This window comes from Dipodomys ordii, unplaced genomic scaffold (genome assembly GCF_000151885.1).
Source record: "Dipodomys ordii isolate 6190 unplaced genomic scaffold, Dord_2.0 Scaffold228, whole genome shotgun sequence".
Classification (NCBI taxonomy): Eukaryota; Metazoa; Chordata; class Mammalia; order Rodentia; family Heteromyidae; genus Dipodomys; species Dipodomys ordii.
The window spans coordinates 55,215-70,478 of record NW_012267444.1 but is presented as its reverse complement, the minus strand read 5'-3'; the positions used below and the strand labels follow the sequence as shown (position 1 = coordinate 70,478).

At 39.1% G+C, this 15,264-nt stretch overlaps 1 protein-coding gene across 1 annotated transcript in view; it reads left to right on the top strand.

The window, feature by feature from the left end:
- Positions 1-15,264, top strand: part of Ak5 (adenylate kinase 5) — a gene marked incomplete at its 3' end in the record, with an annotated part of 163,191 nt that overhangs the window by 111,173 nt on the left and 36,754 nt on the right. The gene's annotated exons all lie outside the window — the stretch shown is intronic.

The following is a 15,264-nucleotide window of genomic DNA, read 5'->3' as shown; positions in this document are numbered from 1 at the left end:
TGCAATGGTCTGAGTTCAAGCCCCAGTACCAGTGCACACGTGCACATGTACACATACACACAAAAGTAGGAATAAAATTGTTCAGAATAACCATGTGCTCTTTATGCAGGAAAAATCTTTTGGAACTAGGTAATGATAATGTATATGTACCTAGTGGGAAACCAATAGATATATACAAGCACTGTGCTTGACACTGTGTGTGTGTGTGTGTGTGTGTGTGTGTGTGTGTGTGTGTGTGTGTATCCTTCCTAAATGCTATGGGTGAACACCATGTTTTAAGGATAGGGAGACAGATTCAGCAAGGTTAAATGGACCATCTGGGATTGGAAGATTTAAATATTGTCTCACTCAAGCTCTTTTTTCTACCCCATTATCACCTCTGAAATAACACAAAGAAAAAGAGAAAATGAGGCACAGATAATTACATGGGAAGAAGAAAGATGAGAAATGCTTTCTATGAGTCTGCTTGTCTCATGAAGTACGCTAGAAGAATGTCATGCCCACTTAGCACTATGGAAATGCACTGAAAGCACAGACCAGCATCTATCCAAATGAGGGTTACTCTTTAGTGCTTCTGTATTGTACATTTTTGTGACAATAACACTACTGCCACAAATAAAACTTAAGTACGTAACAGGTCTATATTGTGTAGGAAGAAGCAGTAGAATCTAGTGGCAATGACTTGTGGGGGTGCGCTGATCATTGCTGGGTTTGGGACAGTAAGATTAAACTCTCCATCTCTCCATTTCCCAGTTTTCTAACCCTATAATATGAGGCCAAGATGAGTGTAATAGTATCGGCTTCATAGAAATATTTGTGGACTGATGGGATGAATGCTGCTGCTATGGTTTGAGTATGATTTGCCTCTGTCAAAACTCATGTTGAAGCTTGATTACTCAACATAAGAACAGTAAAAGATGGTAAGACCCTTAAAAATTAAGCTTAATACAAAATGAGTAAGTTATGGCCACCCTTGTGAATTGATTACTGTAAAATGGGTTGGCTTTTACAGGAATCAGTTTGTTCCCAAGAGAGTGGGTTGTTATGAAAGAGCAGGCCCGCCCCCTCCTCTCCCCTGACCCCCCACTTACTTCCTCTCTAGCATGTGATCTCTCTTGCATGCACCCCTATCCTGTGGTGCCCATCTGCTCTAATGTGATGTGGCTGAAAAGACCTGGTAAGAGGCCAAATGCAAGCTGGGCGCTAGTGGCCCACACCTGTAATCCTAGCTACTCAGGAGGCTGAGATCTGAGGATTGCAGTTCAAAGCCAGCCCAGGCACAGAAGTCTGTGAGATTCTTATGTCCAACTAACCTCCCGAAAACCAGAAGTGGTGCTATGGTTCAAGTAGAGCGCAGGCCTTCAGCTGAAGTGCTCAGAGACAGTTCCCAGGCCCAGAGTTCAAGCCGCATGACTGACAAAAAAAGGGGGGCCAAATGCAGACTTTCAGCCTCTCAAATGGTGAGCTAAATAGAATTCTTTTCTTTATAAAGTACCCAAGCACAAGTATTTTGATATAGGAACACAAAATGGACTAAGAGAACTGCGAAGCACTTGAAATAGTGCCTGATCCATGTGTGGCAGTGAAAAGAGCGTAAGAGGTGATAATGCATCGATTATGTGTTTAAAATATGTAAAAATTATGTAAGCACATGCAAAATGGGGCATAAAAGCAAGGGAAATATTTGCCGTCATTTTTATCTCTCTGAACCATTTTCAAATGCAATTTTTAAAAATTAACTTTAACTTGGCAAAGACAATATTTTGCAGGGACTCATCAGAATGTAAATCTGACATTGTACAGAAATTCAGAGGGCTAGAGAGATAATGGACACATTACGAAAGCCATAATGACTATAACTGTTTTATACACTTCCTTAGCAACCGTTCCTGCAAAAAAATGTTGACATTTCACATATTCCTCTGCAAAGCAACCAGCCAGCTGAGCAGTGGAACTTGAAATGTCTTAGTAACCTATAAAATGTCATGAAATTTAGAGAGAAAACAAAGTCTAGGGGCTGTTTGATATATAGTGGTAAAATTTGGCACAACATTTATTATTACAGGTCAGAGCAGAAAGAAGGTAAAACAGAAGTACACCATTTGTAAAGCCTCAGTTTAACTTTATGAAGACACAATATCACCGATATATGTGGAAAATTACATTTTCCTGTTCACCCCACCCACTTAGTAGCAACCTATTCATCAACAAAGCTTGGTGAATATCTTATTTTTGGTAATGTAAGACACAATAATAAAATGTTTTAACCCAAAGCCAGTTCGTATTACAACAAAACTGCTCTAAATATTTATTGTTCAGTAAATTTGCTGTATTACATTATCTAAAATGAAATCAAATTTGCTTTGAGAACTATATCCCATTTTTATATGGCATAACTACTTATGATTCATTTTTAAATCCCCAAACTATGCCCGGACAAAAAGTGAAATTATAAGATTTAAAATGCTATTTCAAATAAAGTTTCTAGCATAAGTGAGACATTATGATTACAATGAACAATCCTACTTTTAAATAGTTTTTGGAGATTTGTTTTGCTTTGTTTTTAATGTTAAGTAAAGACTTGAATCAGATTTAGAATGACAAACTCACTCATACATGTTTATATCCCCACCTCCCCAAAAGTCTACTAACTAAAGGAATTAAAAGAAAAAACTCAACAAACCATAAATAATGGTAAGAAGGGAAGCTATCTATGAATGAGATGCTAATTAATTTTTGAAAGAGTGTAGATGGGATATGAGCAAGTGACAACATAGAATAGGGAGTGTATTTTAAATGTATAAAAAGAGATTATAAACAGGACAAAAGAAAGCACTTGGAGAGTGCTGGACTGTAGGTGTACCAGCTATATCAGAACATAAAGAAGGCTCAGCACTTAACAGAAACTTATTGAAAAGTAGTGTGTAAAAGCAAAGGCATAAAATAATATTCATTGAAATGAACCCCAGGAAATGGAAACAGAGGGTTTTTTTTCTTTATTACAGTTTTTGTTTTCATTTCATTTTGTCTTGTTTGTTCATTGATCTGTCTTTGGGAGAGAAAAGGAGGGACACTGATGAACAAATGTAGCAGTGCTACTCACTAGACACTGCTGAAAATGAACTATTCAAATTATGGGTGGGGAAAAGAGGGGAAGACTGGGAGAGAGCAAGGGAAGGGGTGACATGATTCAAAGAGAAATGTACTCTTTATCTGACTTTATTTGACATCATCTTTACAATAACAATAAATAAATTTAAAAACAAAAAATGGCTCTTCCCCACTAATATCCATGTGTAGAACAGTTAATTATACCCGGTTTTCAGGGTTTTTTTCCCATGAAAATTCAGCTGGAACATTTGCAAAAATACCAAGTGTATTTATTTGCTGGAGCTACCATAACATACGCCCACTGACTCAGTGCTTCAGTTCTCTCAGAGTCATCTCACTGTTCTGGAGATAAACAGTTTGAAATCAAAGTCAGCAGTGTTGAGTTCTCTGAACCTCTCTCCTTGATTTGCAGAAGGCTGTCTTCTCCCTGTGTCTCCACATGGTTTGGCCAGATTCTGTGCCCATTCCTTCATCTTCAATTCTTGTAAGTGGTCTAGTCATATGGAATTAGGATCCACCCTATGACCTAAGTTTAATTACCTCCTTTAAACCCTTACTTATAAATCCAATCCCATTCTGAGGTGCTGAAGATGAAGACATCATCATATGAATTTGTGGGGGACATAAGTCATCTCAAATCAACAGGCCCAGTAGCCAAAGTGAGATACTGTCTGAAAGTGGATTGAGGCTCTGCACAGGCTGTTATACCACAGTGCCCTGCCCTGCCCTGCCCTGCCCTGCCCTGCCCTGCCCTGCCCTGAGCAAAGCACCAGTGGTCTAGAGCTAGTCCCTTGAAGGGACTAAAAATAGACCTTTCTGATAGGGAAAACAGAGGGCCAATGGGCCCCAGTGAACACTTCTAATGCTTATGAAGTCTTTTGTATGGCTTCACTTATAGGTCCACAGGCCAACCAAAAAGCATTTCGAGGACAGCTTTTAGTGTGAAAGTGGATGTATTTACAACCATAAAGAATGAACCTGGGAGAAAGGGAGCCCGGCAGGAAAAATGATGGCTGACATGACCACTTCCAGCTGTATCTTCCAGGAAATAAAAAGGAAATGGTGTCACCACATAACAGGAAGAGGAGCATTAGCCATTTCATGAAAACAGTAGTGCAGTGTGACTGGAGATCACAATAACGAGAGATGGAAAGTGTCAGAAGAAATAAACCTTAAAATTGAGAAACCTAGACATAGCAGTAAAAGTATGTTATTTATAATGGCAATAGCTTTCAGAACAAGCAGCTAAAATGACAAAAAAAAAAATGTTTCCTGCAAGATATAAGAGACCGTCCTGTTCCATTTTTTTTCTTTTTAACTCTGGATATATTACTCTGATTTAATTCTTTTAAAATATTAAAGGACTGAGGAATAATCATAATATCACTTCATATAATTGTTTATTCCTTCCAACCTGTGTAGATTAATTTTTATCAATTGATCAGTATTATTTTTAGGCCCTTAGTAAGCCAAATAAATTATAGACTAATGAAGAAATATGGAGAATTGCAAGAAGTCCATTCCTTCAAGGAGTCTGTGGATTTTGTTTTGTTTTGCTGGAACTAAGGTGGCCGTTATTAAATCAGCATACCCAAACAGACAGCAAAGATCTAGTGACTTGAGAAGAGGTGGTGTAGGCTTCAGCTCATGAAATGAAGGATAAAATGGAGAACAGAGCTGGGTGTTATTGGGTCACACCTGTAATCCTAGCTACTTAGGAGGCTGAGATTTGAAAACTGTGATTCAAAGCCAATTTGGGCAGAAAAATCTGTGAGACTCTTATCCACAATTAACGACCAAAAGAGCCAGAAGCAGAAATGTGACTTGAGTGGTGGAGTGCTAGCCTTGGGCAAAAAAAACTGAGGGACAGTGCCCAGCCTCTGAGTTCAAGCCCCAGTATCAGCACTCACACCACCCACAGACACATACACACACACACACACACACACACACACACACACCTGATCATTGGTGGCAGGACAGTCTGGGAAGTATAGTAAAGTCATATCTCAAAATAAACTGAAAGAAGCCTGCAATTAAGCCAAGGAATGCAAAGGCCTCCCAGTGGAAGGAACAGGAGCACATGGGAACAGTGGCAGGCAACTCCATATGGCTATGATGCAGGTAATATAAATCAGGTTGACAGAAGCCTAAGATTTGTGTTAGCAAATGGAGTGAGAGAGGGAGGGATGAAGTATCTGGAGAAGCTGTGTGGCAGGAGCGGATTTTATCTCATAGGAAATAAACCTCTGCGTGTTTTTGAGCAAAATGTAGGCAAGATCTGCCTGGTGGTGGAATGTGATAATCTGCTAACAGAGGCTTTGACAGGGTTAAATAGTTAACATAGTAGTCTAGCAAGTTACTTTAACTAGAACAATAGCTGTGACCATGGAAAGGAAGGGTAACAGGATACCAGTATGGTGAAATTTAGGAATCTACAATCTTTTCATAACAATGTTCTTTAAAGAACACTTAATATTATTTTAAGTTAATTGTAACTGGACATTTCTAGACTGTCATGATAGCCAATCAACACAAGCAATGTATGCACTGTTTACTAAATAGATAACACCAAGCCAAAAAAACCCAAAAACCTCAAGGTTTCAGTTGGCATTTTAGAACACGTCCAAGAATAAAAATCCAATTTTCCTTAGGCATTCCAAAATAAATATTGGTGTCTGCCCTAAGTAAACCCAGAATGGTCCTAATGATAAGTGAAGAAACTCACATCAAATGCATCCTAAAATATTCTTCAGTACTTCCTAGTCGTACAGTTACTCACGAAAGAGTAAACAAGTCTCTGGTTTCTGGTTCAAAGTTCTGTTCTGCTGAGAATTAACAGGACTTGCTGTCTGCCTTAGAAGTACTTTTAGAGAATAGGTAAGTCATTTGAAAGGCAATTAATAGTCCCCTCATTCGTAACTTTAAGAATTGCTTTTCATTAGCAAAGGTTTGCTTGAAGCAAGAAATAATTATTTCTTAGTTAAAATTGTCTGCTCCACCACCACCTGGATACCTTTTAGTAAGCTGCTTATTTTCTCATTACCCTGCCATTTTAAGCAGGAATAACATTAATAATCACATTGTTTAAAAAATTCCACTGTTGTGCACATATATAAATGTGTCTTTGGCCAACTCAGAGTTTGAATTACTCTTACTCTACTCAGTGACACTTGTTTTTCTTCTTCCATAAGTCTGCAAACAGAATAGACAAATACTAGGCACTTACTACTCATTTACAATGGCCTTGCTGGTCTCCATGGTGACATGTTTTGTGATACAAGCTAGCAGGTGTTTGTCATTAAAAAAATGAAAAGTGAATCTGTAGTCCTATCTTTGTCCTATGTGTGATCAATGTTAAACACTGTGTTTAGGGGGCACTTACATCTGTATGTTATCATCAGCCCAAACATGTTCCCTCTGTCAGCATGTCAGAGTCTTTTTGTGCCACCAAATCTTTAACTCAATGCCATATAATAGATCCTGGATCTTGTCTCCCTTGATTCGCATTAAGTATTTCTCATGTATGGGAAACTATGATCATTTAAAATGAAATGTGGGAGAAATATTTGAAAAAATTTTGTCAGCTACATAAAGCCTGACACTTAAAAGAACTATTATGCACTACTGAAAACAAAGTGTGGGAAGAATAAGATCATGTTAAAGAAGATTACAGCCATGAACGTTCTGCATTTGACTGAAAGGAAAATGTGAAGCACTTAGGCCTTTTGGTGAGGGTAACTAGAAAGGCTACTGTGGCCATGGACAGGCTAAATCAGAGACCAAAAATAAAGGAAGGAAATTCAGAATCTCAGCAAATGTGGAGGAAAGGAAGAATGAGGAGGGGACTGGATGGAAGAAGAGCTGGTTCATCGCATTAAACCATCTTGCCTAGAAAACAGAAGGCTTAGAGATAACCAACCAGCATGATTAAGGATGTATAGCACACATGATATTTAATATGGTCTCTGACTAAAATGAAGCCGGAATTGCCAAAAGCTGTATTAGGTATTTTAAGATTGACCATTTTCTGATGTTTCCAGAGAGACATTGTAGCATTACTTTGATGTAACACAATGTTGTAGAAATCAACACCAAATCTCCCTGGGAGGCCAGGCACTAGTGGTTTATGCCTATAATCCTTGTTATTCAGGAGGCTGAGATCTGAGGACCATGGTTTGAAGCCACCCCGAGCAGGAAAGTCCATGAGACTCTTATCTCCAATTAATGACCCATAAGAGCCAGAAATGGAGCTCTGGCTAAGTGGAAGAATGCTAGCCTTGAGCCAAAAAGCTCAGGGACAGCTGCAGGCCCTGAGAGTTCAAGCCCTAGAACCAGCACAAAAAAAGGGAGGGGAAATGAGGGAGGGTAAGGAGATAGGGAGAAAATGACATTTAGTTTTAAAGCATGTGGGAATTAATACTGTGACAAAGAGTGTAATTCTAGGCATTTGAAGATGAAAATCGGAAGAGTCAGCTCAGGCAAAGTAAGTATAAGACCCTATCTGTAAAACCAACTCAGAGAGTTGATTAATAGGACTAGGAGGTATGGCTCAAGCGGTACAGCTCTTGCCTAGCAAGCACAAGACTCTCAGTTCAATCCCCAGTACAAAAGAAGGAAAGGGGAGGGGGGAGGGAAGGAGGAAGGAAGGAAAAAGAAAAGTAAAAAGAACGTGTAATGAGGTGTGGTAGAATAAACCTGTAATCCCAATGCTGACCTAGTCTACATAGTGAGACATAAAGCAAGCCAGGCACCAGTGGCTCATGCTTGTAATCCTCGCTACTCAGGAGGCTAAGATCCCAGAATTGCAATTTGAAGTCAGCCTGGGTAGGAAAGTCTTTGAAACTCTTATTTCTAATAAAACTACTAAAAGGCAGGAAACAGGGCTCCTGCTTAAGGGTATAGTGCTAGCTAGAGCAAAAGCAGCTTAGGGCCAGCACCCAGGCCCTGAATTTAAGCCCCCAGGACCAGCTCCAAAAACAAACAAACAAAAAAATACCCAACAATTTCAAATCAGACAGCAATCTGTTCATCTGAATGTAGGAGTAAAAACAGGATTCTCAAGTGAGCACGGGAGTTCTGTTTAACCCTATAATTCTATAGTTTGAAGAAAGATCTCACTAATGAAGGATAATTAGTCATTCAGTAACATCCTTGTAGAATCTTAAAAAAAAAAATCCTTGCTTTTGTCTGACTATCCTACTGATGTAAAGTTAGTTATGCATAGTTCTATTTTAAAAATAAAAGCTGCCAGGCACTGGTGGCTTATGCCTGTAATCCTAGCTGCTCAGGAGGCTGAGATCTGAGGATCGCGGTTCAAAGCCAGCCTAGACAGGAAAGTCTGTGAGACTCTTATCTCCAATAAACTACTAGAAAACCAGAAGGGGCACTGTGGCACGAGAGGTAGAGTGCTTGCCTTGAGCTCAAGAGCGCAGGGACAGCGCCCAAGCCCAGAGTTCAAGCCCCACAACCAACCAAAAAAAAAAGCTACTTCAGTGTGATCTCTAGTAGTGTAAAATCTCCATTCTAGGCATTCATCAGTTGTTATCCATAATTCCATTGTTTGCTATGACTAGAGCTCATATTTTTTCACTATGTGAGAATTATTTTCCAGGCAATTATATGTGTTGGCTGGCCTCATTATTCAGTATCAGTAAGTAGTCAACTGTAATACAAAACTGTTACCCTGAACACTTTGGTGGGATAGAGAAATCCATTTTGCTGAGTTTACAACACTAACATCTGTTCCTGCTCCAGTGAACAAACCCAGTCCTCCAGATTTAAAAAAAAAGAAAGAAAGAAAAAAAGGAAATGGCACTGTGGATCAAAATAGTAGAGCACTAGCTTTGAGTGAAAAAGCTCAAGGACAATGTCCAGGCCCTGAATTCAAGCTCCACAATGGACAAAATAATACATTAAAAAAAATACCAACCCACCCAAAAAAGTTGGGGCTTTGTTTTGTTTTGGTGCCAAACTTTGGGCTTGAAATCAAAGCCTAGACCCTATCTCTGAGCATTTTCGCTCAAAGCTAGTGCTCTACCATTTGAGCCACAGAGCTCCTCTTCTGGCTTTTTGATGGTTATTTGAAGATAAGAGTCTCATGGACTTTTTCCTCCCCATCCAAACTGGCTTTGAACTGTGATCCTTAGATCTCAGTCCCCTGAGTAGTTAGGATAACAGCATGAACCACTGGTACCAAGCCAAAAGGGTTTTTGTTGTTGTTGATGTTGTTTTTTAAAGTTAATCGATTTTTGTTCCATTTCATTTACAAAATTCTGAAAAAGTATGTGCTCTACTGAAGAGCTAAGGGACAGTGCCCAGGCCCAGAGTTCAAGCCCCATGACCCCCAAAAAAGCTCAATTTTCCTCCCAGACTGCCCAAAGATCACTCATCACCATGAATGACAGTAACTATCTAGACCAAGTTCAAGACCAGCTGATTACTTCAGAGGAAATCATGGTCACCAGTGTCCTTTATCTTAAGAAGGCAACAATATCTGAGACAGAACCTGGAAAAAAGTAGACACAATGTACAAGACTACCTTTCATGCCATCTTTGTATTTAACTTCAGAATCCAGTGTGGAGCATGGCTATAATGCTAGCTACTCAAGAGTCTGAGATCTGAGAATCAAGGTTCAAAGCCAGCCAATACAGAAATGTCCATAAGATTCATTTCCAATTAACCAGCAAAAGCTGAAAATGGAGTTGTGGCTCATATGGTAAAGCACCAGCCCTGAGGAAAAAGCTGAGATGGAGTCTAGGCCCCAGACTCAAGCCCCAGTAATGGTAAACACACACACACACACACACACACACACACACACACACACACACACACACACACACACACACACACACACACCAAACAAAAATACCACTGAAGGGATGGGAGGGAAAACTAGGAGAAAGGAAGAAGGAGTGACACTGTCCAAAAAGAAATGCGTTTATTACCTGACTTATGAAATGATAACCCTTCTCTACAACACCTTAATAATAACAATAAAATTATATAAATATTTGAAAAAAACAGAATGCATTTTACTGGTAAAAAGATAACTGTCCTTGGAAGTTGGATATAATCTTTGATTATGCAAAAAAAAAACTGAGTCCACACATAATCTTGCATGACATGGCCTATATGGTGGGAGTGGGGAAGACATCAAGGAATACAATAGCAGAAACTCAAGAATAGATTGCAAGGAGTCACGAGGTAGGATGGCAAAAGACGTGCTGGTGCTGGTCTCGTGAGAAGAAGGCTTATAGATTTGAAAGGCGCTACTTTCAGTGACTGGATTTTTCACAAAGATTAATGAGCTATATAAACAAAAAATGTATATGTTCAGTCACTTTTGGAAAAGCAATTGTGGCTTGGTATCTTCAAGAAGCTCTAAGATTATTTTGGCTAGCCATTATTTGTGTACTTACTTGAATGTAGCATTTTCATTCAATTTCTTGCAAAAATAACACAAATGAGCTATGAGGTATGGATTCCCTAGTCGAAGACTTGGGGAGTGACTTAGGGAGACAAGAGAGAGCAAAGAAATGGGTTGAAAAGTCTGGCCTCCGTCTAATTGAACTAGTAACTGAGAATGACTTGCTCCAGAGAATGTTACCTGGGAGCATCACCCATCTGCTAAGAACAATCCTTCAAGGAGAAATGAAGTAATGATCTGTTAGCAGCCACACTCACTGCCCTCAGGGGGATAGATCTACTAAGTAATGTACATAGGTCTTCATCTTCCTTAGTGGTTTTTTTTCCATGCAAAAAGAAGTCTTCGGGTATTGGTGCTGTACAGCTTCTTCTATAGCAGCTGTGCAATTATTCACTTGTGGGTGAACACATGGAATATGCAATAGAAAGGATGGTGCAGATCCAGAGCATAATCTCAACATCTAAGCATCATGTTCCAAGACACAATGCATGGGCTTTGTTCATCAGATAGGTACTTAGACTATCTGCATGTCATAACTTCAAGAACTGAGATGGATATGTTTTCCAGGCCCATTCAGCTGGTGAGATCTCACCTCTTCAATATACAAAATGCCCAGGAATGAGTAAAGTGAAATAAGCAGGGGAAAATTGAGTCTGAGCCCCCAGTGATCCTGATCATTCTAGCTTGTAGAGCAGCTTTGTTTTCCTTTCAGAAGATAGAGTTAACAGATGTATTCCTCTCCTTCTAATCTTAAAGGACAGGGTAAAGACTTCAACATGGTCCTTGAATAAAAATTAGAATCAAGCCTCCTTGAATCAGGCAGAATGGTTGAAACAAACAGGAGATTCTTAGTATTTTGGTCTCTGCTCTGTGACAGATGAGCCACGGACTATACACAGATGTAATTACATATTCTAAATTGGTTGTTTATGTTTAGGCCTGGCTGTATTTAAAAATATGCCATGAGTGTTATTGGAAGGCCTGAGACTAAAATAGATAGCAATTTTTCAGTATTCCTCCAGGCACAAATTTCCAAACTCAAAAATGTCATGAATCAGATGTGAAAAAGGCTCTAATACATTTGCACTTTCTAATGAGTTCCTTAGCTCTGCTTCAGGGTGATTATGGGTTTGTTCTGTGCCACATGACTGACTTCAAGTTTAACCCCAAATACCTCTTTAGTTTATTTGATATATTAAAGAAAAATAAATAAGAGTTTTTATTGTTATTATTAAATAGTTTCACAGAGGGTTTACAGTTTTATAAATCAGATTATTAAAAGTGCAATGCTTCTTGGACAATGTCACCCCTTCCTTCATTCTCTCCTAGCCTCCATTTTTCCCTCTCTGTCATTACCCACAATTTACATTGTTCATTTTTTTACATGGTATATATTAAAGGAAATGATATTCACATATGAGATGAGTATCCAGCTATGCAGAATCTTTTAAAATTATGTACCTGAATTATCAAAGGAGAAATACTGTACTGATTTCTCTTCAATGTGCTTAGGAGAGTCTGTTGTCTTCTGTACATTCATTGACTGTGCTCATTGTGAGCTCTGACTCTTCTGACCAAGTAGCAAAGTAGGTCATGGTTTCTATCAATAGTAAATGGCCTTTTAGTGGCCGAAGGAATTGTTTTTGTTTATGGTTTATGTCTTATGTTTGTATGTATTTGTGTTTGTTTTACAGCCCTTGGAAACCAATATTGGTGATTGAGTGTTGTTCATTCCAACCTACTACTTTGCCCATAGCTTCTCATTTTTCCCTGCCAACTACTAGTGGGATTTCATTTCAAATATATTGAAATGCAAGAAAGCATTTTCTGATATTATGGTTACTACCAATTTGTAAGTCAAACAAAGAAATCTAGTCTAGTGCCTGAGGACTGACTTGTAATATCTGACACTTCCTTTTGAGGCCAATCCATCAAGACAATGGCTTGCTCATGTATTCCCACAGACACTTAAAAAAACATTTCTTTCTTTTTTTGGTCTGGTTGTGGTGCCTGAACTCTGGGCCTGGGTACTGTCCCTCAGCTCTTCAGCTCAAGGCTAGCGCTCTACCACTTGAGCCCCAGTGCCACTTCCGGCTTTTTTCTTTTTTGCTTATGTGGTGCTGAGGAATCAAACTCAGGGCCTCATGCATGCAAGGCAAGCACTCTACCACTGAGCCACTTTCCCAGCCCCGAAAAAACATTTCTTGAGATGAGAGTCACTGTGTTTTGTCTCAAATAGCTTGTGTGTATCACCAAGGGAAGCCAGGCCCAAGCTGTGGTGGTCTGTTGCTTCACCTTTATTTATGATTGTTATAATGATATTTGCAACACAATTATAAACCAGTGTCAGGTGTTTAAAAAGCAGCAAAGATGAGATTTAAGAAGTTGATGTACAAGATGCATGGCACCAACATCAAATATAGTGAAAATAGGGGTTATACCATGGGGGAGGAACATACAAAACAACAAAAAAACACATGGTACATTATAAATATGTTAGAAACAATAGCAAGAAAGAAAAAGATACTCTAATTTGGGGAGGAGAAGGGAAAAAACAAAATGTTTAAATAAGGATACAGGTTGATCTATTGTAACAATGAGATATACAAAACACTATTGAAACAAACTTTACAACTTTGGGGGTGGGGTGTGTTAAGGTGGGAGGGAAGGGATGGTAGGGGGAAAACAAAGGAGGAGGCAACAATTCTTGATAAGAAATGTACTCATTACCTCGCTCATGTAACTATAACCCCTCTGTACAGCATTTTCACAATAAAAAAAATACAAAAAAAAGTTGATGTAAAGGTGGATATGGCTTATGCCTGTATTCCTAGCTGCTCAGGAGGCTGAAAGCTAAGGACTGAACTTCTAAGCCAACCTGGGCAGACAAATCTGTGAGACTCTTATCTCCAATTAATCTCAAAAATCCAGAACTGAAGAAGGTATGGATCAAGTGGTAGAGCGGCAACCTTACATGAAAAAGTAAAGCAAGAGAATGAGGCCCTAAATTCAAGTCCTAGTACTGGTGAAGAAGGAAAAAGAGAAAGAGAAGGAGGAAGAGGAGAGAAAGGGAGAAGGAGGAGGAGGAGGAGATAATCATGGAACTTAAAAGCATTTGTCCTACTTCTTCTGGAACATGGGGTTCTACATAGACAGCCCTTTGTCCCTCCTCAATGTAATGATAACTAACACCTTTTGATATTTACTATGGCACAGCTACTATACTGATAATAGATTCTCTTGTTTAACACTTCAGCAGTCCATGACCGCAAGGCACAGGCATTATTGCTGCGATCACCTTTGTTTTCTTTTCATAGACTCACATAACCAACCATACGGCTGCAGTTTGAAGCCAGTGATCTGCCCCTAGAATCTTTCTCTACTTCCCACCACTTTACTTCCCTTGTGTGTTATCTGTAGGCAAAGCAAAGCAACACATTGCTACATTATTAAGAAGCGTTATTCTCCAGACAGTTTTTTTTAATAATGTACCTCTGTTTATGGGCTTTCTGATTCATAAGTTGTTGCCAGATAAAGAATATCTGCTACATCTTGTAGGGCAGCCTCAAACCCAGATAGGGATCTTTGTGGTCTCTAACTCTAGAAGCCCAAGAATCTCATTTTCCTGAACCCTGAATGCCAGGTGCATGGCCTGGAGTAAGTACTCAGTAAGTGCCTTTTAGTGAAGGAATTAATAGTCATTTCCACACATTCAATAGTGTCACTTTATCATTCACCCTTAACAAAAGTGTCTGCTTAGACAAGAGAGGACATTCATGAGAGTTAACAAAGAAAAACAAAACATTGTCTGCTCTAGTACATGACAATGTAGGAAATACATACTCCCTATGACCAATGTCAGGCACTCTATAAAATATTTGTTGACTCTCAATCAGCTGTTAGAATTTTCTAAAGAGCTTGTAAATATTATTAGAAAATGTTCTGAGAGCTTACTTGTGACTCACCTACCTTTTAAGAAACATGAAATCTAAGAAACCCCCAATAAAAATGTTTTAAAAGCTTACAAATCTGTACCCCTGCAATACTTATTTTCAGCTGCTATTAGAGGGAACGGAGAGTATATAAAAATACCCTCTCTCACCCAGCACTCCTGCAGTGAATGTTTGCAATTGAAGGAGAAGACATGGTTCAATTCCCTGCCCCGCCAGGGAAAGGGTAAAAGGGTGAAACTTCATTTGGAAGGAAGCAGTTCCTGCAAAATGTAAATTTTCTGAATGTCCTACAAAGTTGCTTTGTCATTCTGTAAAAGCTGAGACATGGCTTGTCTTGTGTGATCTGTTTGTTTCATTCCACAAAGGCTGAAAGTTGCATTTGATATTGGCATTAGCTTTGTTTTCCTGAGGCTCAGCTTTTTGATCTTAAGGTCCCTAAAGGGTTCAAATTGGCTTTTGTCTCCATTGTTTTTTTTTATAATAAGTTTTTTTATTGTGAAAGTACCGTACAGAGGGGTTACAATTACCTGAGCAAGGTAATGAGTACATTTCTTATCAAGCACTGTTGCCTCCTCTTTTGTTTTTCCCCTACCATCCCTGCCCTTCCATCTCCATGACTACACTCCCCCTGCCTCTCACCAATGTTGTAAAGATAGTTTTTCGACATAACATCTTGTACACCTCATTGTTGCAATGGGTCCACCTGTATCCCTATTTAAACAATTTGTTTTTTCCCTTCCCCTCCACAAATTATACCAACATCAAAT